Genomic DNA, 14,460 nt, shown 5'->3' with positions numbered 1-14,460 from the left:
ACGGATGAAAATTTCCACAAGTGTATAGCAGACATGCAAGGCGTCCTTGTTATTCTTTACTGTGTGTTTGTGTGTCTCCTTCGTTTTTCATTTGCACAGAGAAGGTATATGGTGAGAAAGGTTGCCACCAGTTAAACCTTTTTATAAGCGAAGCGTCGCCATCTACCAAACTGGGTGAACCCATTGCTCTTTCGCTGTGATTTGCTTTGCAGTGACATTACGCTAATTTCTCATTTTTCTCATTTCCTGGCTTTCACCCAGGCGGCCCGGGTTCGATTCCCGGCATGGGAACCACAGTTTTCTTGTTACAATTTCAGTGATTTTGTAACTTTCTCCTACGACATAGCGGACAAATGGACGACCGTTTGAATTGCAAATTGTAGACTTTACAGTTTATTAATTGAAGACACGATTGATTAACAGGTCAAGAAACTGCAACCATCTGGGGGTAGTCAAAACCACTGGGCTCGACGGTAATGAGGCACACACACAGGTGAGTATTAAATGGGGTATGACAAAGTTCAAAATCGAAAGCCATTTTTTTTGAGTGTCGTAACAGACCTGCATATTTTTTGATGCACTTTGAAAAGAATTGTCTGACCTATGATCTTGCTGAAATAACTGATCAAACTTCCACAGGTATAAAAGCAGACGCAACGGTGAGTATTAAATTCAGTGTGGCAATTTTTCAAAAATTAAAAGGCATTCTTTTTGAGTGTCGTAACAAACCTGGATATTTTTTGATGCACTTTGAAATGAATTGTCTGACCTATGATCTTGCTGAAATAACGGATGAAATTTTCCACAAGTGTATAGCAGACATGCAAGGCGTCCTTGTTATTCTTTACTGTGTGTTTGTGTGTCTCCTTCGTTTTTCATTTGCACAGAGAAGGTATATGGTGAGAAAGGTTGCCACCAGTTAAACCTTTTTATAAGCGAAGAGTCGTCATCTAACAAACAGGGTGAACCCATTGCTCTTTCGCTGTGATTTGCTTTGCAGTGACATTACGCTAATTTCTCATTTGTGGGAAGAACTCCCATGTGGTCTAGTGGTTAGGATTCGTGGCTTTCACCCAGGCGGCCCGGGTTCGATTCCCGGCTTGGGAACCACAGTTTTCTTGTTACAATTTGAGTGATTTTGTAACTTTCTCCTACGACATAGCGGACAAATGAACGACCGTGTAAATTGCAAGTTGTAGACTTTACAGTTTATTAATTGAAGACACGATTGATTAATAGGTCAAGAAACTGCAACCATCTGGGGGTAGTCAAAAGCACTGGTCTCGACGGTAATGAGGCATACCCAAAAGTGAGTATTAAGTGCGGTATGGCAATGTTTAAAATCGAAAGCCATTCTTTTTGAGTGTCGTAACAGACCTGCATATTTTTTGATGCACTTTGAAAAGAATTGTCTGACCTATGATCCTGCTGAAATAACAGATCAAACTACCACAGGTATAAAGCAGACGCAACGGTGGGTATTAAATTCAGTGTGGCAATTTTTCAAAAATTAAAAGGAATTTTTTTTGAGTGTCGTAACAAACCTGGATATTTTTTTATGCACTTTTAAAAGAATTGTCTGACCTATGATCTTGCTGAAATAACGGATGAAATTTTCCACAAGTGTATAGCAGACATGCAAGGCGTCCTTGTTATTCTTTACTGTGTTTTTGTGTGTCTCCTTCGTTTTTCATTTGCACAGAGAAGGTATATGGTGAGAAAGGTTGCAACCAGTTAAACCTTTTTATAAGCGAAGCGTCGTCATCTACCAAACTGGGTGAACCCATAGCTCTTTCGCTGTGATTTGCTTTGCAGTGACATTACGCTAATTTCTCATTATCGTAGAAATTCCATGTGGTCTAGTGATTAGGATTCCTGACTGTCACCCAGGCGGCCCGGGTTCGATTCCCGGCATGGGAACCACAGTTTTCTTGTTACAATTTCGGTGATTTTGTAACTTTCTCCTACGACATAGCGGACAAATGGACGACCGTTTGAATTGCAAGTTGTAGACTTTACAGTTTATTAACTGAAGACACGAGTGATTAATAGGTCAAGAAACGGAGAGTGTGCTAGACGCCGAAGTGAACGGACGTGTCCGTTATTCTCTGCTGTTTACACATTTGTGCAACAACAACGCTTGTTTTTGAGACTGATTTTTTGGTGAACTGGGAGCCCACAGAGCTTGAGTTTGGCCAGTGGTTACTGTTTGGTGAAGGGCGTGTGCCCCGTTGGATTAGGTATGTCCAAGCCCGTGTCGTTTTCGCCTGTAAACAGGCCAAGCAGAACTTTGTCTGTGTCAATCTCTACACGAAGCAGCCCGGCATTTCCTACGGCTGTCCAGAGGGACTTTATTCCCTTTCTGTCAAGTGTGTTAAATATCAAGACAGAGCTAATAAGTTTTCAGAAGAATTATTTAAAGAAACACTTCTATCTCCGCGTGTCTACAGTGGCTGGGCATAATGCCCTAGTGAGTAAATCCAATGTTGTTATAAATGGAACGACGTGGTCCATTATGCCCGCGTCGTCAGTTTACCTGAATCTGACGGCCCACTGGGCACCGGATGAAATGTCAGATGACACTATTGACACCCAGATTTTCAGACCCGGAGCTCTCACATGTTCGTACAGGTATTCGAATTTACAGATTTAGGTGTCACAAAGTTCGTTATGTACCAAATTTTATTAATTTCGGTGGTGACATTGTTATGTTTACCTACCCTGGGCAAATCTATGAATGTCGGAAGTGTGGCCAAAAATCACACAAGGCGGCAGAGTGTAGGGCGCTGTGGTGTTCTAACTGCGGCGGTTTCTCCCCCCATGAGAATCCACATACAGAGAAGGACTGTACAAATCCATGCCGAATGTGTGACTCAGGGCTTCATACGGTCAGTGACTGTTGTGCGGGAGCAATGTCGTACGCGGCGCGAGTTAAGGGAAACCTACCGACTATGGGCCAGTATAATAAGGAAGACGCCGTAAAACAAGATGACATTGATGTTGACGTCAGTGACGATGAAGACCCATTCAACGCACCTGCTATGGAACTGGTTCAAGACAGCGAGGAGAACGAAGACGAAATCGACGGGAATGGTGACGACAGCGCCGATGAAGACGTCAGCGACGACAGCGAGTCTGATAAGGAGATGGACGTCCGGGAGAATACTAAGAACACCGAAGAAGTGGATGTTGGTGATAATGAAACGTCATCAGCTGTCCCAAGGGTGAAGAATGTGGTCGTGGCTGACGTGCACGCTCCCGACGTGCGTTCACCAGTCCCAGTCGAGGAAAAGCGAGCTAAGTTGGACAATGGCAGTACAACCGAAGAGGCAGCGTCATCTATCCCGCCCAGTTCCCATCCTACTGATTATGATGGTGTTGATGCCGATCAGTCGTCAGACTGTATGACGCCGACTCCATCTCAGGAGGGGGACACCATGCTTCTGGAATACAGGAAAAGAAAATCGCTTGCTTCTCAGTGCGAGGCAGCGAATGAAAAGAGACAAATGAGTTGTAGCGTAATTAGGGCTCTCTTATTTGACCACAATGGGTATGTACGCTCTACCTTTACTTATTTGTATAATGAGCTTAAATAATATTCGTTTTGGGACTTTAAACATTAATGGTTTACGGGATCCGTCTAAACAAGAACATGTCAAGCAATTTGTTTTCGATAAAGGAATTGATGTACTATTCTTTCAGGAAACACACTTCGAAAACTATAATGACACTAAATATTTGCAAATCCCGGGCGATGCAAGGTGGGCGTATGGGTCAAATCGAAGTTGTGGGGTGGGAATAATTATTATTTATACGGTAGACTGCTTTATACGGAAAATACAGAGGTGCCCTAACGGTCGCTACATAAGCCTTAGGGTTGAGCTCAACAACACTGCTTTAAACCTTGTTTGTGTATATGCCCCTAATAATCCAAAGGAAAAAAAAGAGTTTATTTCTAATCTAGATAATGTGATGCAGGGCAGTGATTTGGTTATTATGGGTGGGGATTTTAATTGTGTTGAGAGCACTGAATTAGATAGAACTGGCTGTGCCACTAATGGAAGGAATGATGGAGTGGACGAAATTAATAATTTGAAAAGAGATTTTGGTATTTGTGATATTTTTAGGAAACTGCATCCGAATAAGAATTGTTACACGTGGTCTAGGCGCCAGTGTGCCAGTAGATTGGATAGATTTTATATCCCTAACGCTGTGTTTAAGTATGTAACCCAGTGTGATGCTGTACATGTGTCTTTTTCTGATCATTCGTGTTTGTTTTTTGATATCTCTTTTGAAGATGTCATTTCATGGGGGCCGTTCTACTGGAAGTGTAATACTTCTGTGTTAAATGACACGGAGCTTGTTGATGATATTAAATCCGTCTTCCATGATATTTTCTCTGTCTGTACAACTGGTCATGCAGATCTAATAGACAGATGGGAGACATTTAAAAGGGAATGTAAAGACAGGATTCAGAGTTACTGTAAGGAGAAATCTATGAACAAAAAACGTGATTTGTTGGAACTTGAACAAGAATTAAATGCGTTAAAATCTAGTCCAATCATTAACTGTGAGCGTATTGACAATGTGAAAAAGACTCTAAATGCCCTTTATAAGTCGAATCATGCGGGAGCGGTTATCCGTGCTAAAGCTGTTCATTTTGATCAGGGAGAAAAACCAACCAAATATTTCATTAGACGAGAGTTTGGTAGGGGCAGAAAGAAGATGATCAAAAGTATTACTTGTCATAGTGATTCTTCAATATCCCATGAATCTCAGGAAGGTATTGCTAAGTGTATAAGGTCGTATTATATGAAATTGTATACTGAACAAGATACTGACTCCTCCATTCAAGATGAGTTCTTGTCATCGCTTCCGATGTTAAATGACGATTGTAAAACTGCCTGCGAAGGCCTTTTGACTGAACAGGAGTTGTTTTTTGCAGTAAAAAATATGTCTAAAAACCGTTCGCCGGGATGCGACGGTTTGCCAGCAGAGTTTTATGTACAATTTTGGTCCCTGTTTTCGGGTGTGTTTACGGATGTAGTTAATTACTGTTTTAACTTGGGTAGATTAAGTAATTCACAGCGTTCTGGGTTAATCACACTATTATGCAAGGACCCCGACAATGCCGAAAGCATAAAAAACTGGAGGCCAATTAGCTTACTAAATGTAGATTATAAGATTGTTTCTAAAGCTTTGTGCAATCGGTTAAAAAATGTGATCGATACAATTGTACTTCAGAATCAGACATGTGGAATACCAGGCCGAAGTATTTTTGACAACCTTCACTTATTACGAAATACATATGATTATGTTGAACAAAAAGATTTAAAAGGATGCTTTCTTAACTTAGACCATGAGAAAGCCTCTGACAGAGTAGACTGGTCATTTTTGTTCAAATGTTTAGAGAAATTTAACTTCGGACCCGACTTTTCTAAGTGGGTGCAATTATTATATACTGACATTACAAGTAGTGTTATTGTGAACGGGCACATAACAGAAGAATTTAAACTGAGTCGAGGTGTCCGACAGGGTTGTTCTTTGTCACCATTATTGTATGTTTTGTCCTTAGAGCCCTTTATAGCCGCCATTAGAAACAATGACGAAATTAACGGTGTACGGTTACCCGGCACAAATAAGGAAACGAGAGTGTCGGCATTTGCAGTTGATACGACTGCAATTTTATCTAAAGAGAGTTCTGTTCCGCATGTAATTAAACTAGCAGAAAGTTATGGGAAAGCCTCAGGAGCAAAACTCAACTTGTTGAAAAGCACGGTTCTTCCCATTGATAACTGGGACGAAACTAACGTGCACAGTGGTGGGCTCAACATCACTACAAATTCAAAGATTTGTGGGGTATTTTTTTGGATCAGATCAAACAGAACTCAATTCTGAGCGTGTTTTAAGTAAGGTAAAGAAACATGTATCAGCATGGAATGGAAGATATTTGACCCTACGGGGGAGGTCTGTCTTAATTAATACAGTTGCTTTAGCTGTCTTATGGTTTTCTGCACAGTGTACTCTGTTGCCACCTAAATGTGTCAATCAATGTTCCCAAACTGTGTTCAGATTTTTGTGGGATAACAAGCCCGAAAGTTTGAAGAGAGTTGTCGTACATAATAAAATAGGGAATGGAGGTCTAAACGTACATAATATAGAATGTAAAATAAAAGCACTTGTTACTCGGCATGTTTTAAAATTAATTCATGGAACAACAGCGGAATGGAAATACTTTGCCATCTATTGGTTGGGTTTACCCCTAAGGCATGTTTGTTGTGAATTCTGTCGTTCCAATGTCCCACATTCTGAAAACATTCCACCTTTTTATAGACTGGCCTTGAGCGCCTGGAGAGAATTTACCACAGGTGTACAGCAACCTGTAACATTGTGTTTCAAGCAGGTATATTTATGAATATTTTGTAACAAAAATAGTACATTGTCCAAGAGCAATGGTGCCTATGCCGCATTTGGACTGGGTTAGAATATGGAAAACTGTTTTTCATCAATTCTTAGATCACAATTTGGTCAACTTCAGTTACAAGTTGGTTCATGACATTTTGCCCGTTAAGGAAAAACTTCTTAGGAGAAATGTAGCCACCGATGACTTGTGTGTTTTTTGCTCCCTGTCTGAAACTCGGCAACATCTGTTTGTACAATGTAAAATCGTTCAGGATGTGTTTAATGACTTTAACCGGATATTTGTTTTGTTTGCGAACTACCTACCAAATATGGACTCGGAAACATTAATTTACAAGGTATTCAATTCCACCTTTAACCAGGAAGTTAGAGCTGTGATGGTGTATGTCATATGTGTTCTTCAGTTTAGTATTTGGTGTGCACGCAACGACATAATATTTCAGAAAAAAAAACAGGGATTCTGTTGCTATTGGTAAGGCTGCCAAAGGAATAATTAAAACCCGTATTCATGTTGACTTTTTTCGACTAGACAGGCCATCTTTCGAGAAAATCTGGTGTATAAACAGTCTTCTGTACATTACGGAATGATAAATTAGTGTATTTATTGAAATGAGCAGCTAATGTGCAATTGTTCTATTCACAAAGCAGTCATCTTTTCTGTGATATTTTATTTTAATTAAGACTGCCTTGTGATTTCAAAAGTGTGTGATAGCCGGGTAATGTGAAATCTTGTGTATTTGATGACAATCTGGGAATAAATTCAACAATTTTCAAAAAAAACAAAAAAAAGGTGTAGACTTTACAGTTTATTAATTGAAGACACGATTGATTAATAGGTCAAGAAAGTGAAGCCATCTGGGGGTAGTCAAAACCACTGGGCTCGACGGTAATGGAGGCACACACACAGGTGAGTATTAAATGGGGTATGACAAAGTTCAAATCGAAAGCCATTTTTTTTGAGTGTCGTAACAGACCTGCATATTTTTTTATGCACTTTGAAAGAATTGTCTGACCTCTGATCTTGCTAAAATAACTGATCAAACTTCCACAGGTATAAAGCAGACGCAACTGTGAGTATTAAATTCAGTGTGGCAATTTTCAAAAATTAAAAGGCATTCTTTTTGAGTGTCGTAACAAACCTGGATATGTTTTGATGCACTTTGAAAGAAATTGTCTGACCTATGATATGCTGAAATAACGGATGAAATTTTCCACAAGTGTATAGCAGACATGCAAGGCGTCCTTGTTATTCTTTACTGTGTGTTTGTGTGTCTCCTTCGTTTTTCATTTGCACAGAGAAGGTATACGGTGAGAAAGGTTGCCACCAGTTAAACCTTTTTACAAGCGAAATGTTATTTACAAAACAGGGTGAACCCATTGCTCTTTCGCTGTGATTTGCTTTGCAGTGACATTACGCTAATTTCTCATTTTTGTGTAGAAGTCCCATGTGGTCTAGTGGTTAGGATTCCTGGCTTTCACCCAGGCGGCCCGGGTTCGATTCCGGCATGGGAACCACAGTTTTCTTGTTACAATTTCAGTGATTTTGTAACTTTCTCCTACGACATAGCGGACAAATGGACGACCGTTTGAATTGCAAGTTGTAGACTTTACAGTTTATTAATTGAAGGACACGATTGATTAATAGGTCAAGAAACTGCAACCATCTGGGGGTAGTCAAAACCACTGGGCTCGACGGTAATGAGGCACACCCACAGGTGAGTATTAAAATGGGGTATGACAAAGTTTAAAATCGAAAGCCATTCTTTTTGAGTGTCGTAACAGACCTGCATATTTTTTGATGCACTTTGAAAAGAATTGTCTGACCTATGATCTTGCTGAAATAACTGATCAAACTTCCACAGGTATAAAGCGGCGCAACGGTGAGTATTAAATTGAGTGTGGCAATTTTTCAAAAATCAAAAATCAGTCGTTTTGAGTGTCGTAACAAACCTGGATATGTTTTGATGCACTTTGAAAGAAATTGTCTGACCTATGATATCTTGCTGAAATAACGGATGAAATTTTCCACAAGTGTATAGCAGACATGCAAGGCGTCCTTGTTATTCTTTACTGTGTGTTTGTGTGTCTCCTTCGTTTTTTATTTGCACAGAGAAGGTATATGGTGAGAAAAGGTTGCCACCAGTTAAACCTTTTTACAAGCGAAGCGTCGTCATCTACCAAACATGGTGAACCCATTGTTCTTTCGCTGTGATTTGCCTTGCAGTGACATTACGCTAATTTCTCATTTGTGGGAAGAACTCCCATGTGGTCTAGTGGCTAGGATTCCTGGCTTTCACCCAGGCGGCCCGGCATGGGAACCACAGGTTTCTTGTTACAATTTCGGTGATTTTGTAACTTTCTCCTACGACATAGCGGACAAATGAACGACCGTTTGAATTGCAAGTTTTAGACTTCACAGTTTATTAATTGAAGACACGATTGATTAATAGGTAAAGAAACTGCAGCCATCTGGGGGTAGTGAAAACCACTGGTCTCGACGGTAATGAGGCACCCACAGGTGAGTATTAAATGGGGTATGACAAAAGTTTAAAATCGAAAGCCATTTTTTTTGAGTGTCGTAACAGACCTGCATATTTTTTGATGCACTTTGAAAAGAATTGTCTGACCTCTGATCTTGCTAAAATAACTGATCAAACTTCCACAGGTATAAAGCAGACGCAACGGTGAGTATTAAATTCAGTGTGGCAATTTTTCAAAAATTAAAATGCATTCTTTTTTAGTGTCGTAATAAACCTGGATATGTTTTGATGCACTTTGAAATGAATTGTCTGACCTATGATCTTGCTGAAAAAACGGATGAAATTTTCAACAAGTGTATAGCAGACATGCAAGGCGTCCTTGTTATTCTTTACTGTGTGTTTGTGTGTCTCCTTCGTTTTTCATTTGCACAGAGAAGGTATATGGTGAGAAAGGTTGCCACCAGTTAAACCTTTTTACAAGCGAAGAGTCGTCATCTACCAAACAGGGTGAACCCATTGCTCTTTCCCTGTGATTTGCTTTGCAGTGACACTTCGCTAATTTCTCATTATCGTAGAAATCCCATGTGGTCTAGTGGTTAGGATTCCTGGCTTTCACCTAGGCGGCCCTGGTTCGATTCAAGGCATGGGAACCACAGTTTCCTTGTTACAATTTGAGTGATTTTGTAACTTTCTCCTACGACATAGCGGACAAATGAACGACCGTTTGAATTGCAAGTTGTAGACTTTACAGTTTATTAATTGAAGACACGATTGATTAATAGGTCAAGAAACTTCAGCCATCTGGGGGTAGTCAAAAGCACTGGGCTCGACGGTAATGAGGCACACCCACAGGTGAGTATTAAATGGGGTATGACAAAGTTTAAAATCGAAAGCCATTCTTTTTGAGTGTCGTAACAGACCTGCATATTTTTGATGCACTTTGAAAAGAATTGTCTGACCTATGATCTTGCTGAAATAACTGATCAAACTTCCACAGGTATAAAGCAGACGCAACGATGAGTATTAAATTCAGTGTGGCAATTTTTCAAAAATCAAAAATCAGTCGTTTTGAGTGTCGTAACAAACCTGGATATGTTTTGATGCACTTTGAAAGAAATTGTCTGACCTATGATCTTGCTGAAACAACGGATGAAATTTTCAACAATTGTATAGCAGACATGCAAAGCGTCCTTGTTATTCTTTACTGTGTGTTTGTGTGTCTCCTTCGTTTTTCATTTGCACAGAGAAGGTATATGGTGAGAAAGGTTGCCACCAGTTAAACCTTTTTACAAGCGAAGCGTCGTCATCTACCGTTTGAATTGCAAGTTGTAGACTTTACAGTTTATTAATCGAAGACACGATTGATTAATAGGTCAAGAAACTGCAGCCATCTGGGGGTAGTCAAAAGCACTGGGCTCGACGGTAATGAGGCACACCCACAGGTGAGTATTAAATGCCATGTGGCAATGTTTAAAATCGAAAGCCATTCTTTTTGAGTGTCGTAACAAACCTGCATATTTTTTGATGCACTTTGAAAAGAATTGTCTGACCTCTGATCTTGCTGAAATAACTGATTAAACTTCCACAGGTATAAAGCAGACGCAACGATGAGTATTAAATTCAGTGTGGCAATTTTTTAAAAATTAAAATGCATTCCTTTTGAGTGTCGTAACAAACTTGGATATTTTTTGATGCACTTTGAACAGAATTGTCTGACCTATGATCTTGCTGAAATAACTTATGAAATTTTCCACAAGTGTATAGCAGACATGCAAGGCGTCCTTGTTATTCTTTACTGTGTGTTTGTGAGTCTCCTTCGTTTTTCATTTGCACAGAGAAGGTATATGGTGAGAAAGGTTGCCACCAGTTAAACCTTTTTACAAGCGAAGCAAACAGGGTGAACCCATTGCTCTTTCGCTGTGATTTGCTTTGCAGTGACATTACGTTAATTTCTCATTTTTGTGAAAAAATTCCATGTAGTCTAATGGTTAGGATTCCTGGCTTTCATCCAATCGACCCGGGTTCGATTCCCGGCATGGCAATTACAGTTTTCTTGGTACAATTTGAGTGATTTTGTAACTTTCTCCTACGATATAGCGGACAAATGAACGACCGTTTGAAATGCAATTTGTAGACTTTACAGTTTATTAATTGAAGACACGATTGATTAATAGGTCAAGAAACTGCAGCCATCTGGGGGTAGTCGAAAGCACTGGTCTCGACGGTAATGAGGCACACCCAAAAGTGATTATTAAATGGGGTATGGCAATGTTTAAAATTGAAAGCCATTCTTTTTGAGTGTCGTAACAGACCTGCATATTTTTGATGCACTTTGAAAAGAATTGTCTGACCTATGATCTTGCTGAAATAACGGATGAAATTTTCCACAAGTGTATAGCAGACATGCAAGGCGTCCTTGTTATTCTTTACTGTGTTTTTGTGTGTCTCCTTCGTTTTTCATTTGCACAGAGAAGGTATATGGTGAGAAAGGTTGCCACCAGTTAAACCTTTTTACAAGCGAAGCAAACAGGGTGAACCCATTGCTCTTTCGCTGTGATTTGCTTTGCAGTGACATTACGCTAATTTCTCATCTTTGTGTAAAAATCCCATGTGGTCTAGTGGTTAGGATTCCTGGCTTTCACCCAGGCGGCCCGTGTTCGATTCCCGGCATGGGACCCACAGCTTTCTTGTTACAATTTAAGTGATTTTGTAACTTTCTCCTACGACATAGCGGACAAATGGACGACCGTTTGAATTGCAAGTTGTAGACTTTACAGTTTATTAATTGAAGACACGATTGATTAATAGGTCAAGAAACTGCAGCCATCTGGGGGTAGTCAAAACCACTGGTCTCGACGGTAATGAGGCACACCCACAGGTGAGTATTAAATGGGGTATGACAAAGTTTAAAATCAAAAGCCATTTTTTTTGAGTGTCGTAACAGACCTGCATATTTTTAGATGCACTTTGAAAAGAATTGTCTGACCTATGATCTTGCTGAAATAACTGATCAAACTTCCACAGGTATATAGCAGACGCAACGATGAGTATTAAATTCAGTGTGGCAATTTTTCAAAAATCAAAAATCAGTCGTTTTGAGTGTCGTAACAAACCTGGATATGTTTTGATGCACTTTGAAAGAAATTGTCTGACGTATAATCTTGCTGAAATAACGGATGAAATTTTCCACAAGTGTATAGCAGACATGCAAGGCGTCCTTGTTATTCTTTACTGTGTGTTTGTGAGTCTCCTTCGTTTTTCATTTGCACAGAGAAGGTATATGGTGAGAAAGGTTGCCACCAGTTAAACCTTTTTATAAGCGAAGCGTCGTCATCTAGTCATCCGGCAAAAGCACTGGTCTCGAGGGAACCACAGTTTTCTTGTTACAATTTCAGTGATTTTGTAACTTTCTCCTACGACATAGGAGAAAAATGAACGACCGTTTGAATTGCAAGTTATAGACTTTACAGTTTATTAATTGAAGACACGATTGATTAATAGGTCAAGAAACTGCAGCCATCTGGGGGTAGTCAAAAGGACTGGTCTCGACGGTAATGAGGCACACCCAAAAGTGAGTATTAAGTGTATAGCAGACATTCAAGGCGTCCTTGTTATTCTTTACTGTGTTTTTGTGTGTTTCCTTCGTTTTTCATTTGCACAGAGAAGGTATATGGTGAGAAAGGTTGCCACTAGGTAAATCTTTTTATAAGCGAAGCGTCGTCATCTACCAAACAGGGTGAACCCATTGCTCTTTCGCTGTGATTTGCTTTGCAGTGACATCACGCTAATTTCTCATTTTGTGAAGAAATCCCATGTGGTCTAGTGGTTAGGATTCCTGGCTTTCACCAAGGCGGACCTGGTTCGATTTCCGGCATGTGAACCACAGTTTTCTTGTTAGAATTTCAGTGATTTTGTAACATTCTCCTACGACATAGCGGACAAATGAACGACCGTTTGAATTGCAAGTTGTAGACTTTACAGTTTATTAATTGAAGACACGATTGATAAATAGGTCAAGAAACTGCAGCCATCTGGGGGTGGTCAAAAGCACTGGTCTCGACGGTAATGAGGCACACCCACAGGTGAGTGTTAAATGGGGTATGACAAAGTTTAAAATCGAAAGCCATTCTTTTTGAGTGTCGTAACAGACCTGCATATTTTTTGATGCACTTTGAAAAGAATTGTCTGACCTATGATCTTGCTGAAATAACTGATCAAACTTCCACAGGTATAAAGCGGCGCAACGGTGAGTATTAAATTGAGTGTGGCAATTTTTCAAAAATCAAAAATCAGTCGTTTTGAGTGTCGTAACAAACCTGGATATGTTTTGATGCACTTTGAAAGAAATTGTCTGACCTATGATATCTTGCTGAAATAACGGATGAAATTTTCCACAAGTGTATAGCAGACATGCAAGGCGTCCTTGTTATTCTTTACTGTGTGTTTGTGTGTCTCCTTCGTTTTTCATTTGCACAGAGAAGGTATATGGTGAGAAAGGTTGCCACCAGTTAAACCTTTTTACAAGCCAAGCGTCGTCATCTACCAAACATGGTGAACCCATTGTTCTTTCGCTGTGATTTGCCTTGCAGTGACATTACGCTAATTTCTCATTTGTGGGAAGAACTCCCATGTGGTCTAGTGGCTAGGATTCCTGGCTTTCACCCAGGCGGCCCGGCATGGGAACCACAGGTTTCTTGTTACAATTTCGGTGATTTTGTAACTTTCTCCTACGACATAGCGGACAAATGAACGACCGTTTGAATTGCAAGTTGTAGACTTCACAGTTTATTAATTGAAGACACGATTGATTAATAGGTAAAGAAACTGCAGCCATCTGGGGGTAGTGAAAACCACTGGTCTCGACGGTAATGAGGCACCCACAGGTGAGTATTAAATGGGGTATGACAAAAGTTTAAAATCGAAAGCCATTTTTTTTGAGTGTCGTAACAGACCTGCATATTTTTTGATGCACTTTGAAAAGAATTGTCTGACCTCTGATCTTGCTAAAATAACTGATCAAACTTCCACAGGTATAAAGCAGACGCAACGGTGAGTATTAAATTCAGTGTGGCAATTTTTCAAAAATTAAAATGCATTCTTTTTTAGTGTCGTAATAAACCTGGATATGTTTTGATGCACTTTGAAATGAATTGTCTGACCTATGATCTTGCTGAAAAAACGGATGAAATTTTCAACAAGTGTATAGCAGACATGCAAGGCGTCCTTGTTATTCTTTACTGTGTGTTTGTGTGTCTCCTTCGTTTTTCATTTGCACAGAGAAGGTATATGGTGAGAAAGGTTGCCACCAGTTAAACCTTTTTACAAGCGAAGAGTCGTCATCTACCAAACAGGGTGAACCCATTGCTCTTTCCCTGTGATTTGCTTTGCAGTGACACTTCGCTAATTTCTCATTATCGTAGAAATCCCATGTGGTCTAGTGGTTAGGATTCCTGGCTTTCACCTAGGCGGCCCTGGTTCGATTCAAGGCATGGGAACCACAGTTTCCTTGTTACAATTTGAGTGATTTTGTAACTTTCTCCTACGACATAGCGGACAAATG

General features: G+C 40.0%; 5 non-coding genes across 5 annotated transcripts; all 5 read left to right on the top strand.

The window, feature by feature from the left end:
- The first annotated feature begins 1,035 nt into the window (after positions 1-1,035).
- Positions 1,036-1,107, top strand: Trnae-uuc (transfer RNA glutamic acid (anticodon UUC)). The gene has a single exon. It is a non-coding gene; the product is annotated as a tRNA-Glu (tRNA).
- A 6,754-nt stretch (positions 1,108-7,861) lies between these two features.
- Positions 7,862-7,932, top strand: Trnae-uuc (transfer RNA glutamic acid (anticodon UUC)). Its single transcript has one exon. It is a non-coding gene; the product is annotated as a tRNA-Glu (tRNA).
- A 1,546-nt stretch (positions 7,933-9,478) lies between these two features.
- Positions 9,479-9,550, top strand: Trnae-uuc (transfer RNA glutamic acid (anticodon UUC)). The gene has a single exon. It is a non-coding gene; the product is annotated as a tRNA-Glu (tRNA).
- Positions 9,551-11,504: 1,954 nt separating this feature from the next.
- On the top strand, positions 11,505-11,576 carry Trnae-uuc (transfer RNA glutamic acid (anticodon UUC)). The gene has a single exon. It is a non-coding gene; the product is annotated as a tRNA-Glu (tRNA).
- Positions 11,577-14,323: 2,747 nt separating this feature from the next.
- On the top strand, positions 14,324-14,395 carry Trnae-uuc (transfer RNA glutamic acid (anticodon UUC)). The gene has a single exon. It is a non-coding gene; the product is annotated as a tRNA-Glu (tRNA).
- The last annotated feature ends 65 nt before the right edge of the window (positions 14,396-14,460 follow it).

This window comes from Liolophura sinensis, chromosome 8, assembly GCF_032854445.1.
Source record: "Liolophura sinensis isolate JHLJ2023 chromosome 8, CUHK_Ljap_v2, whole genome shotgun sequence".
Lineage (NCBI taxonomy): Eukaryota > Metazoa > Mollusca > Polyplacophora > Chitonida > Chitonidae > Liolophura > Liolophura sinensis.
This window is presented reverse-complemented; position numbering and strand designations above follow the sequence as displayed.